Below are 20956 nucleotides of genomic sequence, written 5' to 3'. Positions count from 1 at the left end.
AGACATCGGTGGATACCCGATGTCTATACTCGATTAGACATCGATTTTAGTTAAAAAAACAGATGTTTATGTGTTGATTATTTACATAAAATGCTATAAATAAATTATTTAATAACTAAATTACACCTAATTAAACATGTTAAACACATCATGAGCTATGTTTTCTGTCACAAAAACATCGATTTTAGTGAAAAATACTGATGTCTATGTGATGATTTTTTCAAAAAATGCTATAACAAAATTATTTAATAATTAAATTACACCTATTAAAACATATTAAACATATATTGAGCTATGTTTTTTGTCACAAAAACATCGATAATTTTGACAGAGGTGATGTAAAATGGCATATTAAACATCTGTTTCTTTAATGAAAGGTGATGTCTAATTTAGCGTATAGACATCACTTTTTTCTAGAATGAAGTGATGTCTATGTATCATTTAGACTTGAACATGTTAGTCTTTCACATCAGTTATTTGTCTGAAACTGATGTACATTACGTTTTTTGACATCAGTTTTGTTTGGTTAAAAGTGATGCTTATAATGTCACTTGACATCAGTTTTATCTTAAACAAAGTGTTTTCTATGTTTCATTTAGACTTGAACCTGGATTTCTTTGACATCAATGTTTTACCTTAAAGTGATGTACATTATCTTTTTTGACATCAGCTTTTCTTATATACATGTCAAGTGCTAAACACTGCTAACACAAAAAGAAATAAACAAGATTTATGTAAGACCATGTAAACGGGTAGCCAGTATATTGAAAATTTCTTCAATCAGTAGTAATATCTCTTAAACTCTCTCCTGCATAGCAAGTTTACTATACATACGCCTAAACACTAATGACCATAAAAGTAAGACATGATATATATGAACGATTAGCTGCCTAACATTTACAGATAAAACTCAGATGCCACTGAGTCATTCTATACTCGTCTTTCATATTATCTTCTAAAAGAGCTCCATTAACTGCTGGACAACATCTGATGATCAAGGGAAGTAAACACTGCATGTTATTAACTTTATACAAGCAAAGTTTATCCAAAAGTATAATGATCGTAAGTTATATACCTATTGCATAGCCAGTAATGTTTAATCCAGTAATAATAGACTCCGGAAATATTACAGTTGAAAGAGCAATCAATATCCAATCTTTCAGAACACCAGCAACTTGAATGGTCACTACTTCGGTTCGACCAATCACTAAGAAAATTGAGAAGTTCAATGCTAGCGCACAAATGGCATTGGAAAAAAAATCCAGAAGTTGAACTTAATCTGAGAGACTTCCATTCCAGGCTGCTCCAAGAAGTACCAATTAAGGTACAAACAGAAATGCGAAACTGCAAGTGAGAAATATTGTAATATAGAAGTTACCTAACGGAAACATGGTAGCTTCATGAACTGAACAATGTTTTCTTCTAAAAGTAAAAAAAGGCAATTTACTGGAAATATCACCCCATCACAGAGTTGAATACAATTTACAGGCAATTTACAAGTGTAAATTTTTTTCAAATCACATACTCAGGGCTTTAAGCATCTGAATGAAAGCCACAGATATATGCAAGTATGCCGTGTTACCAAACCTGTGTCAATAATAAAAGTGAACATTACGGTTTAAAATACAGATAATGTTGGTCAACTTGAGATAAAATGGAATTTACAATGCATGTTATAAAATGTTATATATTTGGACAATAAATTGGCACATTCAACACTCTGCACACATACCTTTAAGTACAGAGGACGGTGTCTGGAACTCCTGCCAGACATGCTGCGATGAAGTGAGATCTATATTCATAGACTTTGCAGCAAGATATGCAGCTCCGACAGCAATCTGTTGAGGTTTAAATTGTAGCCAAAGGGAGCTCCTAAGCCTACAAAAAGAAATTTAAAGTCAGACTAGCAATAAATTTATCTTTCTTGAACAATGCTCAAATAAAGAATTGGACATAAAACAAATCATCTGAGATGATACAATCTCCTGCAACATAGTGCAATGCCACTTAGTATACAAACCACATCAGCTTCAGACATTTTCTTAAATTAATTAGTGACCCTCCACGAATTCTGTTACATCGATCTGTACCAAGAAAAACTCATTTACTCATAATTATGTTAAAATTATATCAAACTATGATAAGTATATCTGCTAACTGCAATAAAAAATGATGGTTAGCAGATACTTGCATTCTCAATTCTAGGGGTATCAACTTCTTGCATTCCAGCTAATCCTTTGCTGAGGAGACTGTTTATATATGAGAATATGAAGTTGCAACATTTTAGAATAAACTCACAAAGATAAAATCACATGTTATGGCGAACCAATATTATACTTTTAAAATTAATCAGAAATGAAACCGAGAAATGGTATTATCCAGTAGATGGGAAGAACCAGCAGAATTGTGAACATTAAGTAATAAGTTCACGGCTGCTATAGTATATACCTAGCACGAAAGATGACTCCAAGCATCCAGTCATTTGTAGAATATGCATTCACAAATCTTCCAGACACAACCTGCAAAAGAACTGATCTATGAATTTAAAGGGAAACATAATGGATCACCAAGATAGATCGTTTATAAATAAAAAAGTAGGATATTACCTTCATTGCTTCTTCCCAGTTTTCACCTTTAATAGAAAGAGGTGAACCAAGGAGAAAAACTCTTTCAACCAGCTGAGGTGTAAGTATTCATTGTAACTGCATTAGAACAGTTCAGGCTAGCATAAACGAAAAGGAAAAAGAGTTTATGTCCCTGAAGATACCATCACAGTCAGCTTTAGCCAGAGTTTCAAGACACTTGAAAATTACTCGTGCTCCAAGCGAAAACCCTATTAGCATAACAGGCCTGAAATGTAGTTGGACACAATATATATGAAATTTTAAACAACTAACCATGAATGTATAATAGTTAATGCAACTTGTTCTATCATGGATATTTTTTACTGCTCCTGGCTGTAAATTTAGGAGAGCAGATAAATGAAAAGAAATGTTGTAATGGGGAGGAGGCTCTTGAATCATTGAGCACTGGACATGCAGACTAAAATGAAAACATTGACTTGTTTTTAGTATTTAACTACAGGTGGGCATTTGCGGATGATAGAGCAATGTAAACACGAATTTCAACTTTCTATACAATGGAAAGCAAACTGCAACAATCTATGAGAAACCATCTGCAGCAATTCATAGCCAAGAAACATAAAAAAAATGCATAGACTATAACTTGCCAATTGGTTACCTGGCTGTAATGCTAAATGCCACAATAGCTTCACGTTGTTTATAATTCTCTCTTGTGGAGCATGGATAACAACACCAACAGAGCCCATTACACATAAAACAATGGCAACCACACCAAAGATGTGCCGTCTTTCCTTCAAAACAAAATGAGCTAAAATTTCACTACAGTGTTATAAAGATACAAAACATTAGAACCTCTATTCCAACTCTTTTACATGATAAAATTGAAGAAAAAATTACATCAGCTTCGAAAGCATTAAAATCTAGTTTTGAAAATAAGCACTAGGTCTGAGTAGGTTCATTAACAAAGATCATAGTACCGAAAAATCAAATATTTTCATCCCTAGATATCAGAAAAAAGAAATACAGAGTTTAGGTACACGTAAATCAAGTTTATGCATTATAATCACTCAAGAAAGAGTTCATAACAAGACTATAACGGAATTAATTAGAAGAAACTTACACTAAATAAATCATAACAGTCACTTAAATTTCCAATTGAATAAATCATGAAATCAGCTTTCCTTTTTAACTTTATGCAGCGATTTGAATGCGTGAATGCTGATAAGTCTGTATGTGCTTCCTTTGGGTCTGAACCTTGAAGGAGTATCACTAGAATTAAAAAACCCCCAATTTTACAAAATTAGGGTTTCGAATTCAAAAACCCTCAATTTATAAAACTGGTCTTCATGTAGAGAAGATCAGTTCAATTTGAGTATTTGAGTACATAGACAACTTACCGGAGTACAGAGCTTAACAGAGAGATAGTGAGCGGAGTTTAGAGAGATTGTGAGTAAGCGGAGAGAGAGAGGTTCGAGAGAGAGATGGGTTGAGAGAGAGTGAGCAGAGAGAAAGACAGATTTTTGTTTTTAGTTTTTAATTTTAGTTTTTAGATTTTAATTGTAAAGTGAGGAATGGGGGGAACAAAAAATTGGTTAAGGGGGGAAATTTTGGAACAGATATGGAGGGGATTTTGACTGACAGGGGAAAATGAAGGTGAGCGCGATTTTTTTTTTTTTTTTTGTAAAGTTTAGACATTGGTTTAATAATAACTGATGTCTTCAAATAACAAAGACATCAGAAAAATACGGGGTGATGTCATTAAAATTTTTAACATCAGTGGCACCGTCAACCGATGTCTAATGTGTGATGTCTATTGACATTTTTCTTGTAGTGTTTTAAAAAGGGATAAATTATTTTAAAACACCATAACAATTTTTAAATTGGTAATTAAGCTATTCAACCCCCCTTCTAGCTTAAAATAGCCCTCATACGGGACCTTACAAATTGTTATTGATCTTGTTAGAGAGAAAATGATTTATTTTCTGGAGTCTGGGAGAACATTAAGGTTGACTCAAGAAAAGTTGAGAGACAAACCATGGCATAAATTGGAACTTATTGCTACAATTCTCAAAGATATCAATCCTGTAACTGCCAGATGGTCTGCATTTATAAAGAACTTGATACAGTTAAAGCAGAGAGTAACTACATTCCAACATACATTGATCAAACCGAATATGCTGTTGATATGCCTATTAGAGGAGCTAAGATAGAAATGAGTCTAGGAAGACAAGTCTTAACTTTTAATCCTGATGGAAAGAAGATTGGGTTTCTGGAACTGGATGATCTATTTCTTGGAAATTCAAAGTTATATGACCTCAGGGCTGCCATCTATCAGAATGATGAATCACCAGATGAACTGAAAGAACACAAACAGAGGATGCAATGGTATTTGGATGTAATGGAAGAAAATCTGTTGAGAAAGTTTCTTGAAGATTTTCCAGACTGTGTGAGAGTTTCGAATGAAGATTAAAGTCTGATATTAACTGAAGTAAGAATGAATATATTTACTTGATTTTTGCATTTAAAAAGTTTTGACATCATCAATTGCAACTTGTACATATTTTCATAATGCACAAGTTAGGGGATATTGTTAGATATAATTGATGATATCAAGACAGAAACTATCAGGAGTTCTTATCAGGACTTAATATCAGTATTTACTAAAGAGTGACATCATTAGTACTTATATCAGTACTTGATGATCAACAGTTGATGTCATCAGGATTTGTCACTTCAGTAGATATTCGAGGAGGAAAAGGAAAGCATAAATTCAAGGTGGTGAAGGATTTTATCTCAGAAGCAATCATACATGGATATATAATAGGTTTCCTTATTGTAATATAATAGGATTCCTTATTGATTGTGTAACTGTGCTCTATATAAAGCACATATTAGGTTTATACTTTATTTGCTGCGTACATTGATATATCATTTGCATAACCTATCAGCTCTCAAGGATAATTATTCATTCTTTGTGAGAGTACTTTTTAAATCATTTTTTATCTGTTAATATAAAAACTATTGATTATGTTAAAGCTTTATCGAATTGTTTGTATAAACTGTATTCACCCCCCCACCCTCTACAATTTATTACGGACCTAACACGGACGTAGCAATTCTTTGATTTTATACGGTCCTTGTGGCGCCCTCCAAACCCGGGTCAGAAGTTTGGGGTCCACACACACACCTTATTTATAACCTGCTTATAACAATAATAAAGATAATAATAATATATGTAGTGACCCTACTTACCAACTACCACGGACCGTAACAGGTTAAAGTATGCACACAAGCCAAATACACTAATATATTACAAACCGTTCAAATCCCAATCAGTCAAACTCAAACTGAGTATTAAACTTTATTACAACTTTTACAAACTTAAATTATCCCAAAAGAAGCCTACTAGCTTAGCTCGAACAACCTGAACCCCTAGCTCTCGCGCTGGACTGGGGATCCGCGGTACCAACTGGTTCCTCCTTAACTAGAAAAGAACAGAAACAATATCGCACAAATGAGCTAACTAGCTCAGCAAGTCACAATGATAAAACTGAGAATAATGATCATCAGGTGAACATGATTATGATATCAAGTGAACAATGGATTATGATTTAGAATTGGATATTATACTTTTAATTTAAAACCAAGGTTAGGCTGCTGATCAGTCACGCACTAACCCCGAGCAAGGCACACGGCATTGCTCTAACTACTGGATCCAAGGCACACATTGGCCTAACTTGACCATTATATGGTCTGACCACGAATCTGGTCCACAATTTTATAAAAACTGTTACAACCGGCATTTTCGTGTAATATTAATTGTAAATTTCTGCGTCTTAAATTTTCGTTATGTGGTATATGATTTTTTTTCAAAGCAAAAGTTTATTTATTTCTTTTATTTTTGATTTATAAGGAATATTTTTAAACCTTGAATAAATATCTTTTTAAAGGTTATTTGTTCACAAAATTCAAAAGTAGTTTTATAAAATTTCTAAAAATCCAAGTTATTTTATGGTATAAATTTTATAATTTTTGAACTTGTATTTTATTTTATAAAAATAAATCTTTATAAATTTTAGTTGTCATATTTAGCAAATTACAAGGAAGCCCTTGCATGCAAACCACCCTTTCATTCTTTTCAAGGACAAAGAGGACAATTCCAAACCCACTAACTCATGAACTAGTAGCCAAATTACCTCCTTGACCTTGCATGCAAGTTAGCTTAATTCTAGCTAGAAGGATACCCTTGTCATTTCTCAAACCCACTCACAATATAGTCAAATCAAGACATAAAAACAACTCAAAGAAGTGATCACCACTTCACTTCACCCCACCACTTCACTCTCATCTCCTTCCTCCCCGTCCCTCTCGGCTTTTCCACCTCCCCTCTCGGCAATTCCCAAAAACCGAGCCCCCATCCCCTTCTTTCTTCATTTCTCACTCAAACAATCATCCTATTATCAAGTAATCCTACTCCCTACATGTTGTTCTTGTATATCTTAAGAGTTTAGAGTAGAAAAACTTATGTGTTGACCTTGCATGGTGGTGTTTTGTTAAAACTCCAAGTGAATATCCTTGATTCTTGTGAATTCAAGGCTTTCACCATGAGTTATAGTAGCGAAGGGTTGAGAATGGCTAGACATGAGTATGCTACACTCATGCAATTGTTGTTTTCACCCTAATCGATTCGGCCATAACTTGATAGGAGCCGAATGGATGGTGTTTTGGTTGTCATGTTCCACTTTATGTGTTTTTGTGATGATAACATGAAAATCTTAGTGAAGTCTTGATAAAACCCTTTGCATGCTAAGTGATCATCTAGATATAGCTTATGCTAGGCTTGCATGTCAATTTCATGGTAAAATATATTTAGAAAACATGTTGCTTTGATTGGTAAAACTCGAAGACATGCATGCATGTAAATTTCTCTTGGAATGTTGGAAGATTTTGATCATTTGGAAAGATTTTGTTAGTAAGCTTTAATTTCAGTAGGAATAAGGTGTTAATATTGATTAGTGCTTCTTGATACATGGTAATAATTTATGTATATCTTTTATAAAAATGCATAACTTGTTGTTGATTTATGGGTTGTGAAATGTGGGTTCTTTTGTTTTGCCATAATTGCACCTTAGGTAAGGATGATCTCCACCAAAATTATTTTGAGTATAAGGGAGTTAGTTCAGTAGATCACCATGTTTAAGTCTTGGTTTGGGTATTGGGTTGTTGGTGGTTGAGTTTGTCAAGTCAAAACCTTGGAGAAAGGAGAGAGTTATAATTTCTGCAGAAAATCAGTTTAGTACCCTGAGGTTTAGAGTGAGTTTTGACCATGTCATTGATGTGCACTTTGAGGCCCAAGCCACCAGAAGTTAGTATTGGGAGTATTTAAAAGGTTTTAGGTGTTGGTTGGAGGTTTGCATGTCATTTGGTTAGGTGCACAAGTAGATTAACAAAATCTGTCCAGCAGGGGACAATTTTGTTGCAACTTAGAAATAGGGAGATTTGACCATATCATGGGTAGGCCCTCATTAGGCCCTGTTGGGCCTTAGTTAGAGGGAGTGTCAGACCATAGTTCATAGGATATGAGTTAGAACCATGTGTCACAATTTAATTCAAGTCAGGGCGTTTTCTGCCCAGAAAAAAATAGGGGAACCATGGACTTTTAGCTTAGGCCCAAGAAGGCCCAAGCCAGGCCCTTGAGCCACATCAAGTTTGGGAGATGCCCTTAGGTCAGGAGAGTCTTGTGTAAAAGTTTTGAAGGAAAACTTGTAGTTTAAGAGTGTCTAATGGACTCAAAAAGCCATAGTTGTCATTCTGAAATTTGCACCAGTGAGCACTTTCACTTATCACATAGTTTTAGAACACTTAGGAGTGAGATGTAGGTTGACCACCATAGTTGTAAGATAGTATAAGGTTAGTAGAGCAAAAGGCAAGTGAGGTTCAATAGGTTTTGGATAGTTTAGTAAAGGCACATCGAGTTAGGAAGCCAAAATTAAAAGACTTTGTCTAGTTTAGCGACCAAGTGACTTAAGTTGTGAGTCGAGATCATCCAAGCCTAGTGTTGCATTATGGTGTATATGGTGTTATTTGGTATTAATATATGATATGTGATTATGTGGCTATGTGTGTGCAATTATAAATTAAAGGTGAATATAAATTAAGTACATATAGGCCTAAGTGCCATCTGTGTTTAAATTCGGGTTGTAAATAGGTTAAGTTGGTGAGAATATATTATAATGAGGATTATTATTATTTATGTAGGATCTCGAGACGAGGGAAAACTTGCCATAAAGGTCGAGTGAAGCTCCAGTTGCTCCTACCAGTCAGACCAGACCAGCCTTTCTCAAGGCAAGTGATTCAACTTGTCCTTCATATTTACTGCTAATAGTTCATACATTGCTGCAACTATCCTGTGTCATTTGATATATTAGATCAAGCGTATATAATGTTTATCCTTGAATTATATAGTGATGCCATGATAAAAGAAAGGGTAGTTATAACTCTTGGTTGATTCTCTTGATTAACATGCTGATGATTCCTAAGTATTGATATCTCATCCTGATACTTGAACCCCTATAGAACCTTACCTTGAACACTGATAGTCAGATACTTATCAAAGTGATTCCTCATTGATTGATACCCCTCTTTCTTATCCTGAAGCTTGACAATTCTGATATATCCTGAGTTAAAGATCATTTCTGCAGACCTTAACACCCTTAGTATTCATGAAGCTTATCTTCTTGATGATCCAGCACTTGTACCTTGATGAGAAACCTTTGCTTAAAGCCCAGTTTGGCATTACCCTTTTATAATATCCAATAGCCTCACTAAATCCCCTTGTCTAATGTTTGATATATGAAACCATTTAGTTACTTTAATAGAGTATAGTTTTGTGAATCATGGCCCTGAGATTTAGTACCATATTTCCCGTGTTTCGAGTTGATTTATAATCCCTTGATAAAAAAATGTTTACAGTAAAAGAGATTTTGTTATAAATCGGCATCAGTTTTTGAAATAAATAATATGTGGGTTTTCAGTCCCAAACGGGGATAAATGTTTTCTTTGAATAGTGGATCTGGACTGAGACGCGAGTCCTTTCCACACTTATATTAGGCTTAAAAAGTTGCCTAGGGATTCCCATTAATGTTTTAGAACCCAGCGAGGTTCGAGATTACTTCGCGGCTGATCACCGGCTGTAATCCGTAGCGTCATAAAATGATTTTGATTAAGATATGATTTTGAAATTGTTTTGATACAAACGGAATGATGCCATCACCCAAAGTTTTATCTCTCGTTATCACTGGTTATGTCTTCCCATTGACATTCTTTAATATATATCTCGATTTATGTTTTGTATTGTATTGTTTAGCACTTGTTGAGCATTTGGCTCACTCATTGCTTTACCCTGATATTACAGCTAGCAGCTATGGTTAGATTCAAGCAGACTGCCCGTAAGACCTGTGATGCTGATGCTTATGTTCGAGCTCAAGTAGAATAAGTGATAGTAGTTTGTGTGAGGACTCAGTATTTAAAATCAGTTGTAATAGATGGTAGTGTTGGGCTGTTCCAAACCCTAAACTGTAAGATCTTGGTTTTGGGTATGTTTATTTAATTATTAAATGTTGTAATAGCTACATATAATCTGCTGTTTAAGTTGGGGTGTGACAGGTACGACCGATTGATAGGACGACTGAAGAACGTGTACCCGGACAGCCGAAACTACGAAGAGAAGCCCAAGGAGCAGATGACTGCGAGACTTGAGACCTTGGTTCAGTACGTCAACACTAAGCTTGAGGAGATGCCAGCGCAACGGGACCGTACCAGCCAGTATGTCATTTAGATGGGGGCGGATGAGCTCCAGAGCATTGTGAAGACGCTTCGAGAGGAAAAGACTACCAAGCCCTGTTCAGATGGAGTGGAGCCTTAGTTCTTTCTATTTACCTTTCATGTTGTTGTACTATCAGATTCCGTAGAATTCCCAGTTGTTTCCGTTATTTCCTTTAAATAAGCCTGTTGATCCTAGAATCAGACTTTGTTCTAATCCCATGTATTGTGACCTTTAAATTTCAATAATCATGGTCTATTATTCCAATTGCTCTCAACTGTTATTATACGCTTTTATATGCATCATCATATCTGCTTAATTTGAAACCTGACCTCACATGTAAATAAGAATGCCATGCAAAACCCTCGAATTGTTTTATTATTCATATATGTTTTGACATAACTCTTATTTCAGGATCATGCCTCCCAAAAAGAAGAACCAACAACCACATCCACCACAGACCCAAATGTTCTTCGACTACTGGAAACTTTGCAACAGCAAACCAATGCTATAGCCCAACAACAACTAACTCTTCAACACCGAATTGAAAATCAAGATAACCGTGAACCATACCAACCACCTGAACCACCAGTACTACCTAGAAAAATTGTCACATTCAAGGCTTTTCAGAATGTGAATCCACCTGCATTTCATGATACCACTGATCCAGTAATAGCTAACACATGGATCAAGGAGATGGAAAGGGCTTTTGAGTTGGTAAAGTTAGGAGACGATCAGAAGACGCCGTATGCTACTTACTTCTTGAAAGGCGAAGTCATCTATTGGTGGGAATCAGTAAAAGCTATGGAAGTCACTCAGCAGGTTTCTTGGGAGAGATTTAAGAAGTTATTTTTGGACAAGTATTACCCTAAGTACATGCAGAATCAGATGGAGCTTAAATTTTTGGAGCTGAAGCAAGGGAACATGATTGTATTGGAGTATGAGAAGAAGTTCACTGAGTTGTCAAGGTTTGTGACAAAGTATACCAGCACCGAGGAGGAAAAAGCAAAGAAATTTCAGCAAGGATTGGAGCCTTGGATCAGAGATAGAGTGGCTATGTTTGAGCTTGAAACTTATGCAGGAGTAGTTCAGAAAGTTGCTCTGATTGAGAATAGTAGGATGCAGTCAAGGAAGGAGAGGGATAACAAGAAGAGGAAGGTTCTATTTTATGGAGAAAAGTCTGAAGCGGGAAGTTCACAAGATCGGAATGTAAAGAGGATCGGATTCCATAAGGGCGGAAATTTTTAAAAGAAGGGAAATTTGGGTAAAAGGCAAGAATCAAAGGGGAGCAGCCAGGCAAGCCAAGGACAAGTTGGAGAAAACAGATTCCAGAGACCCGAATGCAAGCACTGTGGAAGAAGGCACCCCAAAGTGTGTAATAAGTTAAGCATGACATGCTATAGGTGCAATCAGAAAGGACATTTGGCGAATGAGTGCAAGATGCCGAAGCCAGGAGTTACGTGCTACAAGTGTGGGAAGACTGGACACATGGCTAGGGAGTGTAAGGCAATCGGACCAGTCAAAGCTCTAATGAACGTGGCAAGTACCAGTGCGAGCGTGCCAGTTGAGGTATTGGCATTATCTCCACCACCTACACCAACCCTGCAAGCAACAGCAAGGACATTTGATCTGAAGATGAAGGATGCTGTTCAGAATTTAGAGGTGATAGCAGGTACACTTTTACTCAATAATGTCAAAGCTAAAGTATTGATTGATTCGGGAGCAACAAGATCTTTCATATCATAATCTTTTGTTGATAAGCTTCAATGTGATAAAATGATTATGAGCGAGGTAGTAAATGTGGTAATTGCGAACCAAGAGAAGATTCCTATGAATCAATTCTATCCGAAGTGTGAGATTGATATTTCGGGGTATAAGTTTTCAGCCGACTTGATACTCTTCAAGTTGGGGGAGTTTGATATAATTTTAGGAATGGATTGGTTAGGAGAGAATAACGCTCAGATTAATTGTAAGACCAAGAAAGTGTATTTAAAGATGAAGAGTGGAGATAAGGTAGTATTTAAGGGGCAGAGGCAAGAGCAACTATTTCTTACAATTATTCAGGCTAAGAAGCTACTTAGAAAAGGTTGTGAGTCGTTCCTAGCTTATGTAGTGGATTCAGAAAAAGGGAGTCCCAGCATAAAAGATATACCTGTAGTTAACGAGTTCCCTGATGTGTTTCCCGACGAACTACCAGGCTTACCACCAGATCGACAAATTGAGTTTGAGATCAACTTTGCTCCAGGCACGGAACCAGTTTTAAAGGCCCCATATAGGATGACACCAGCAGAAATGAAAGAGTTGGCGAGCCAGCTACAAGAATTGTTGGATAAGGGAGTGATACGACCAAGTACGTCGCCATGGGGAGCACCTGTTCTATTTGTAAAGAAGAAAGATGGGAGTATGCGATTATGCATAGATTATCGGGAGTTAAATAAGGTAACGATCAAGAACCGCTACCCGCTACCAAGAATAGATGACCTGTGATCAGCTGAAAGGAGCAAAGTGCTTTTCAAAGATTGACTTGAGATCGGGATACCATCAATTAAAGATCAAAGAAGAAGATATTCCCAAGACAGCATTTAGGACCAGATATGGGCATTATGAATTCCTAGTAATGCCGTTTGGATTGACCAACGCCCCGGCCGCATTTATGGATTTGATGAATCGAGTATTTAAGAAGTATTTGGACAAGTTTGTCGTGGTGTTCATTGATGACATCCTTATTTATTCTAAGTCGGAAGAAGAACATAAACAGCACCTCTGGATAGCATTGGAAATACTTCGTCAAGAGAAGTTGTATGCCAAGTTTACCAAATATGAGTTTTGTTTAAAGGAAGTTCAATTTTTGGGGCATGTCATTGGAAATGAAGGAGTTAAAGTGGATCCGGCAAAGATTGAGGCAGTTATGAGTTGGGAGAGGCCAAAGACTCCTACGGAAGTGCGAAGTTTTCTAGGGTTGGCAGGATACTATAGAAGGTTCATCAAGGATTTTTCGAAAATCGCCACGCCATTGACCAAGTTAACCAGAAAGAATCAAAAGTTTGAATGGAGTGCAGAATGTGAGGATAGCTTTCAAGAGTTGAAACAGAGATTGGTAACAGCTCCGGTGTTAGTACTTCCAGATGATCAAGGAAATTTTGTAACATTCAGCGATGCTTCACATAAGGGTTTGGGTTGTATGTTAATGCAACACAGTAAGGTGATCGCATATGCGTCAAGACAATTGAAACCGCATGAGTTGAAGTACCCGACGCATGACTTGGAACTAGCCGCCATAGTGTTCGCACTTAAGATTTGGAGACATTACCTCTACGGAGAGAAGTGTGAAATCTACACGGATCACAAGAGTTTAAAGTACATTTTCACTCAGAAGGAGCTCAATATGAGGCAGAGGAGATGGCTGGAATTGATCAAGGACTATGACTGTTCGATAAATTACCATCCTGGAAAGACGAATGTTGTGGCCGATGCTCTAAGTAGGAAGGAGAGACTGAATATAATGACAACCTCAAAGGAATTATCTGAAGAAATCAAGAGATTTGAACTGGAACTTTGTGATTGTGGAAAAGTTAAAGAAGTTTGTCGCGTAATGACTTTTCAGCCAACACTAGTGGAAAAGATAAAGAAATGTCAAGAAGAAGTAATGGAGAAAGAGAAGAATCAGTTATCTGGAGAGGAGATTAATACTCAAAGGGATGAGCAAGGGATACTAAGGTTTTCTTCTAGAATATGGATTCCCCATGTACCTGAATTAAAGAATGAGATCCTACATGAAGCCCACAATTCGAAATTTTCAATCCACCCGGGAAGTACCAAGATGTATCGAGACTTAAAGAAGAACTTTTGGTAGCCAAATATGAAGCGAGACGTGGCATAATGGGTTGCGAAGTGTTATACTTGTCAGAAAGTGAAGGCAGAATATCAACGACCAAGAGGATTAATTCAGCCCCTAAAGATTCCAGAATGGAAATGGGAAAATATCGCTATGGACTTTATAGTAGGACTACCGCGAACGAAATCCGGGCATGACGCTATATGGGTTATAGTTGACCGTCTTACAAAGTCAGCGCATTTCCTTCCAATTAACGAGAAGTGTTCATTAGAAAAATTGGTTCATCTGTATGTGCGCGAAATCGTACTAAGGCATGGAGTACCTGTATCAATAGTTTCAGACAGAGATCCCCGATTTAACTCGATATTTTGGAAGCAATTTCAGGAATGTCTTGGAACGAAGTTGAATATGAGCACGGCGTACCACCCACAGACTGATGGACAAAGCGAAAGGACAATTCAAACAATCGAAGACATGTTGCGCAGTTGTGGAATCAATTTTGCAGGAAGTTGGGATGACCACTTGCCGTTGATTGAATTCCCTTATAACAATAGCTATCATTCCAGTATCGGCATGCCACGAAGCTTTGTACGGGCGAAAATGTAGATCACCAACAAGTTGGGATGAAGTAGTAGAAGGAAGGATTCTCGGCTCAGAATTGGTACAACAATTGCATGACTCAGTCAAGTTAATTCAGAAAAGGCTACTTGCTGCTCAAGATAGACAGAGGAAGTATGCGGATCCGGCATGTAAGGATGTTCAATTCCAAATTGGCGAAGCTGTTTTGTTGAAGGTGTCACCTAGAAAAGGGTTGTCTAGATTTGCCAAGAAAGGGAAGTTAGCACCTAGATACATAGGTCCTTTTGAAATTTTGAGTCAAGTAGGGAAGGTGGCCTACGAGTTGGCCTTACCACCTCAGTATCAGCACGTGCATAATGTGTTCCATGTGTCATTGCTTACGAAGTACAATCCTGACACTAGCCATGTAATAGAATATGAACCAGTAGAAACTCAGGCAGACCTGTCATTTGTGGAGCAACCGGTCAAAATACTCGACTGGCAAGAGAAGAGTCTTAGAAATAAGTCAGTAAAGTTGGTAAAAGTACTTTGGAGGAACCCTAAGGTCGAAGAATCGACTTGGGAGTTGGAGTCTGATATGCGTTCCCGGTATCCTCATATGTTCTCTTAGATTCTGGGGACAGAATCCCTTAAGGGGGAGAGGATGTTACAACCGGCATTTTCATGTAATATTAATTGTAAATTTGGTGTAACTTTAAAGCCGAATGCCAATATATTCAACTATTGTATGTTTGTGTGAATGAGAATTTCTGCATCTTAAATTTTCGTTAAGTGGTATATGATTTTTTTTGAAAGCAAAAGTTTATTTATTTCTTTTATTTTTGATTTATAAGGAATATTTTTAAACCTTGAATAAATATCTTTTTAAAAGTTATTTGTTCACAAAATTCAAAAGTAGTTTAATAAAATTTCTAAAAATCCAAGTTATTTTATAATATAAATTTTATAATTTTTGAACTTGTATTTTATTTTATAAAAATAAATATTTATAAATTATAGTTGTCATATTTAGCAAATTACAAGGAAGCCCTTGCATGCAAGCCACCCTTTCATTCTTTTCAAGGACAAAGAGGACAATTCCAAACCCACTAACTCATGAACTAGTAGCCAAATTACCTCCTTGACCTTGCATGCAAGTTAGCTTAATTCTAGCTAGAAGGATACCCTTGTCATTTCTCAAACCCACTCACAATATAGTCAAATCAAGAAATAAAAACAACTCAAAGAAGTGATCACCACTTCACTTCACCCCACCACTTCACTCTCATCTCCTTCCTCCCCCCCCTCTCGACTTTTCCCCCCTCCTCTCTCGGCAATTCCCAAAAACCGAGCCCCCATCCCCTTCTTTCTTCATTTCTCACTCAAACAATCATCCTATTATCAAGTAATCCTACTCCCTACATGTTGTTCTTGTATATCTTAAGAGTTTAGAGTAGAAAAACTTATGTGTTGACCTTGCATGGTGGTGTTTTGTTAAAACTCCAAGTGAATATCCTTGATTCTTGTGAATTCAAGGCTTTCACCATGAGTTATAGTAGCAAAGGGTTGAGAATGGCTAGACATGAGTATGCTACACTCATGCAATTGTTGTTTTCACCCTAATCCATTCGGCATTGACTTGATAGGAGCCGAATGGATGGTGTTTTGGTTGTCATGTTCCACTTTGTGTGTTTTTGTGATGATAACATGAAAATCTTAGTGAAGTCTTGATAAAACCCTTTGCATGCTAAGTGATCATCTAGATATAGCTTATTCTAGGCTTGCATGTCAATTTCATGGTAAAATATATTTAGAAAACATGTTGCTTTGATTGGTAAAACTCGAAGACATGCATGCATGTAAATTTCTCTTGGAATGTTGGAAGATTTTGATCATTTGGAAAGATTTTGTTAGTAAGCTTTAATTTCAGTAGGAATAAGGTGTTAATATTGATTAGTGATTCTTGATGCATGGTAATAATTTGTGTATATCTTTTATAGAAATGCATAACTTGTTGTTTCAAAAACTTGATGATTTATGGGTTGTGAAATGTGGTTTCTTTTGTTTTGTCATAATTGCACCTTAGGTAAGGATGATCTCCACCAAAATTATTTTGAGTATAAGGGAGTTAGTTCAGTAGATCACCATGTTTAAGTCTTGGTTTGGGTATTGGGTTGTTGGTGGTTGAGTTTGTCAAGTCAAAACCTTGGAGAAAGGAGAGTTATAATTTTTGCAGAAAATCAGTTTAGTAACCTGAGGTTTAGAGTGAGTTTTGACCATGTCATTGATGTGCACTTTGAGGCCCAAGCCACCAGAAGTTAGTATTGGGAGTATATAAAAGGTTTTAGGTGTTGGTTGGAGGTTTGCATGTCATTTGGTTAGGTGTACAAGTAGATTAACAAAATCTGTCTAGCAGGGGACAATTTTGTTGTAACTTAGAAATAGGGAGATTTGATCATGTCATGGCTAGGCCCTCATTAGGCCCTGTTGGGCCTTAGTTAGAGGGAGTGTCAGACCATAGTTCATAGGATATGAGTTAGAACCATGTGTCACAATTTAATTCAAGTCAGGGCGTTTTCTGCCCAGAAAAAAATAGGGGAACCATGGACTTTTAGCTTAGGCCCAAGAAGGCCCAAGCCAGGCCCTTGAGCCACATCAAGTTTGGGAGATGCCCTTAGGTCAGGAGAGTCTTGTGTAAAAGTTTTGAAGGAAAACTTGTAGTTTAAGAGTGTCTAATGCACTCAAGAAGCCGTAGTTGTCATTCTGAAATTTGCACCAGTGAGCACTTTCACTTATCACATAGTTTTCGAACACTTAGGAGTGAGATTTAGGTTGACCACCATAGTTGTAAGATAATATAAGGTTATTAGAGCAAAAGGCAAGTGAGGGTCAATAGGTTTTGGATAGTTTAGTAAAGGCACATCGAGTTAGGAAGCCAAAATTAGAAGACTTTGTCTAGTTTAGCGATCAAGTGACTTAAGTTGTGAGTCGAGATCATCCAAGCCTAGTGTTGCATTATGGTGTATATGGTGTTATTTGTTATTAATATATGATATGTGATTATGTGGCTATGTGTGTGCAATTATAAATTAAAGGTGAATATAAATTAAGTACATATAGGCCTTAGTGCCATTCGTGTTTAAATTCGGGTTGTAAATAGGTTAAGTTGGTGAGAATATATTATAATGAGGATTATTATTATTTATGTAGGATCTTGAGACGAGGGAAAACTTGCCATAAAGGTCGAGTGAAGCTCCAGTTGCTCCTACCAGTCAGACCAGACCAGCCTTTCTCAAGGCAAGTGATTCAACTTGTCCTTCATATTTACTGCTAATAGTTCATACATTGCTGCAACTATCCTGTGTCATTTGATATATTAGATCAAGCGTATATAATGTTTATCTTTGAATTATATAGTGATGCCATGATAAAAAAAAGGGTAGTTATAACTCTTGGTTGATTCTCTTGATTAACATGCTGATGATTCCTAAGTATTGATATCTCATCCTGATACTTGAACCCCTATAGAACCTTACCTTGAACCCTGATAGTCAGATACTTATCAAAGTGATTCCTCATTGATTGATACCCCTCTTTCTTATCCTGAAGCTTGACAATTCTGATATATCCTGAGTTAAAGATCATTTCTGCATACCTTAACACCCTTAGTATTCATGAAGCTTATCTACTTGATGATCCAGCACTTGAACCTTGATGAGAAACCTTTGCTTAAAGCCCAATTTGGCATTACCCTTTTATAATATCCAATAGCCTCACTAAATCCCCTTGTCTAATCTTTGATATATGAAAACCATTCAGTTACTTTAATAGAGTATAGGTTTGTGAATTTATGGCTCTGAGATTTAGTACCATATTTCCCGTGTTTCGAGTTAATCTATAATCCCTTGAAAAAAAAATATTTACTATAAAAGAGATTTTGTTATAAATCGGCATCAGTTTTTGAAATAAATAAAATGTGGGTTTTCAGTCCCAAAGGGGGATAAATGTTTTCTTTGAATAGTGGATCTGGACTGAGACGCGAGTCCTTTCCACACTTATATTAGGCTTAAAAAGTTGCCTAGGGATTCCCATTAATGTTTTAGAACCCAACGAGGTTCGGGATTACTTCGCGGCTGATCACCGGCTGTAATCCGTAGCGTCATAAAATGATTTTGATTAAGATATGATTTTGAAATTATTTTGATACAAACGGAATGATGCCATCACCCAAAGTTTTATCTCTCGTTATCACTGGTTATGTCTTCCCATTGATATTCTTTAATATATATATTGATTTATGTTTTGTATCATATTATTTAGCACTTGTTGAGCATTTGGCTCACTCCTTGCTTTACCCTGATATTACAGCTAACAGCTATGGTTAGATTCAAGCAGACTGCCCGTAAGACCTGTGATGCTGATGCTTATGTTCGAGCTCAGGTAGAATAAGTGATAGTAGTTTGTGTGAGGACTCGGTATTTAAAATCAGTTGTAATAGATGGTAGTGTTGGGCTGTTCCAAACCCTAAACTGTAAGATCTTGGTTTTGGGTATGTTTATTTAATTATTAAATATTGTAATAGCTACATTTAATCTGCTGTTTAAGTTGGGGTGTGATAAAAACAATCCAATTCTAACATAATAACAGAATAAGAAATAATAAACAATAACCAGAATCATTAACAACAATAAGTGTTTAACAATGAAAGGGTTTCAATCCTTGTAAGGATCAATAAGATAATTTCAAAGATTGGATGCTGGGTAATGAAAGAATTGGATAACAAAGGAATCAACGTTTCAGGGTTTCAATGATTTGGGCTTTCAAAGCATAAAATACAATGGTTTGAAGGTATAAGCAATCTGGTTCCGTTTTTAATATTTAATGTGTATGTATTTATGGAGTAGTATAATATATTTGAGGTTCGTGTTTGGGTATACAACAATCAATGGCATAGAAAGAATAAGGTTCATGGCTCAAGAACAATAACTGGAATCAGAGTTTGGGTTTCAGTGCTTCAAAGCACTTGCAATATCAACAAGACTATCAAGTACTACAATATCTCGAGAAAATTCAGAACACTTGTCTGGTATTAGCTTATTACACTGCACTCGCTTCCAATCACAACTGTTTTACTCCTCAACTACCTGTTTCCCTTTCCTACGCCTTGCCTCTTCTGCTTACATATCATAAGCATCTATCAAATATCGACTCATAGAGTTCTATTCAACACGTACTTCTATCTACCCTTCGTTTTACCCAAATCCGATTAACGGATTGAAAGTTATGCAATAATCAAGTAAACATCGAATATATAGACCGATAGTCAATCAATAAGTCACGTATAACACATAATACATCACGTAATCAATGATATGTCATTTATAAAGGAGTCTCGGGTCATAAATAGGCTTTCGGGTATTTAAAATGATTTTTAAAACATTTTTCGTAATTAAAATGGGTCGTTGGATCAATTTCGGAATAATAAACAGTGTTCGGTTGGCCAGTTCTGGCTCCGAAACAATTTTATAATAATTATCGAGCCTTGGAAATAATTTAGAATAATATTTTAAAGCTCGAAATTATTTTTCGGAATTTTTAAATCATTTTTAAATAATTAAATCTAATTAAATAATAAATTAAAATCAATTAATAATTAATTAAATCAATTAATCAATTAATTTTCGAATTAATTGACCAATTAATTAATTAGAAATTAACTGAAATTAATTAGAAATTAGAAATTAGAAATTAACTGAAATTAAAAATAATTTTCGGAATTAAAATACTAATTTTTAGAATTTTCAGAAATTAAAAATGAATTTTTATAATAAAAATAGATAGGAAATATGATTTTTAAACATTTTTAAAACAGGAATCCAATTTTTGCAAAGTCTGGAAACCTGGGGAACCAAACTTCATCGTTTTCAAAAGTACAGGGACCAAACTGAAATTTTGCAGTTCCAGTCGCCGGAAAAGTCGGGGGTGGCCGGAGAACTCACCTCCGGCATCCTCCCACCACCATCACCTCCAGAATTAAACTACAGATTACCAGGAACATATCTATGCAAATAAATCATTCTAATCATCCCTGTTCTGGCCGGAAATTGGCCAAGAACATCGCCGGTTTCCGGCGAACATCGGGAATTTTAAAAACACAAC

At 36.1% G+C, this 20956-nt stretch overlaps 1 long non-coding RNA gene across 1 annotated transcript; it reads right to left on the bottom strand.

Moving 5' to 3' along the window:
* Positions 1–1281: 1281 nt before the first annotated feature.
* LOC141717400 (uncharacterized) lies at positions 1282–1824 on the bottom strand. The gene is made up of 3 exons (XR_012573637.1): positions 1733–1824; positions 1526–1587; positions 1282–1344 (listed from the first exon to the last, which is right to left on the bottom strand). It is a non-coding gene; the product is annotated as an uncharacterized LOC141717400 (long non-coding RNA).
* Positions 1825–20956: the final 19132 nt, after the last annotated feature.

This window comes from Apium graveolens, chromosome 4 (assembly GCF_009905375.1).
Source record: "Apium graveolens cultivar Ventura chromosome 4, ASM990537v1, whole genome shotgun sequence".
Taxonomy (NCBI): domain Eukaryota; kingdom Viridiplantae; phylum Streptophyta; class Magnoliopsida; order Apiales; family Apiaceae; genus Apium; species Apium graveolens.
The sequence above is the reverse complement of the archived record's forward strand: the minus strand, read 5'-3'. Positions and strand labels throughout refer to the sequence as shown.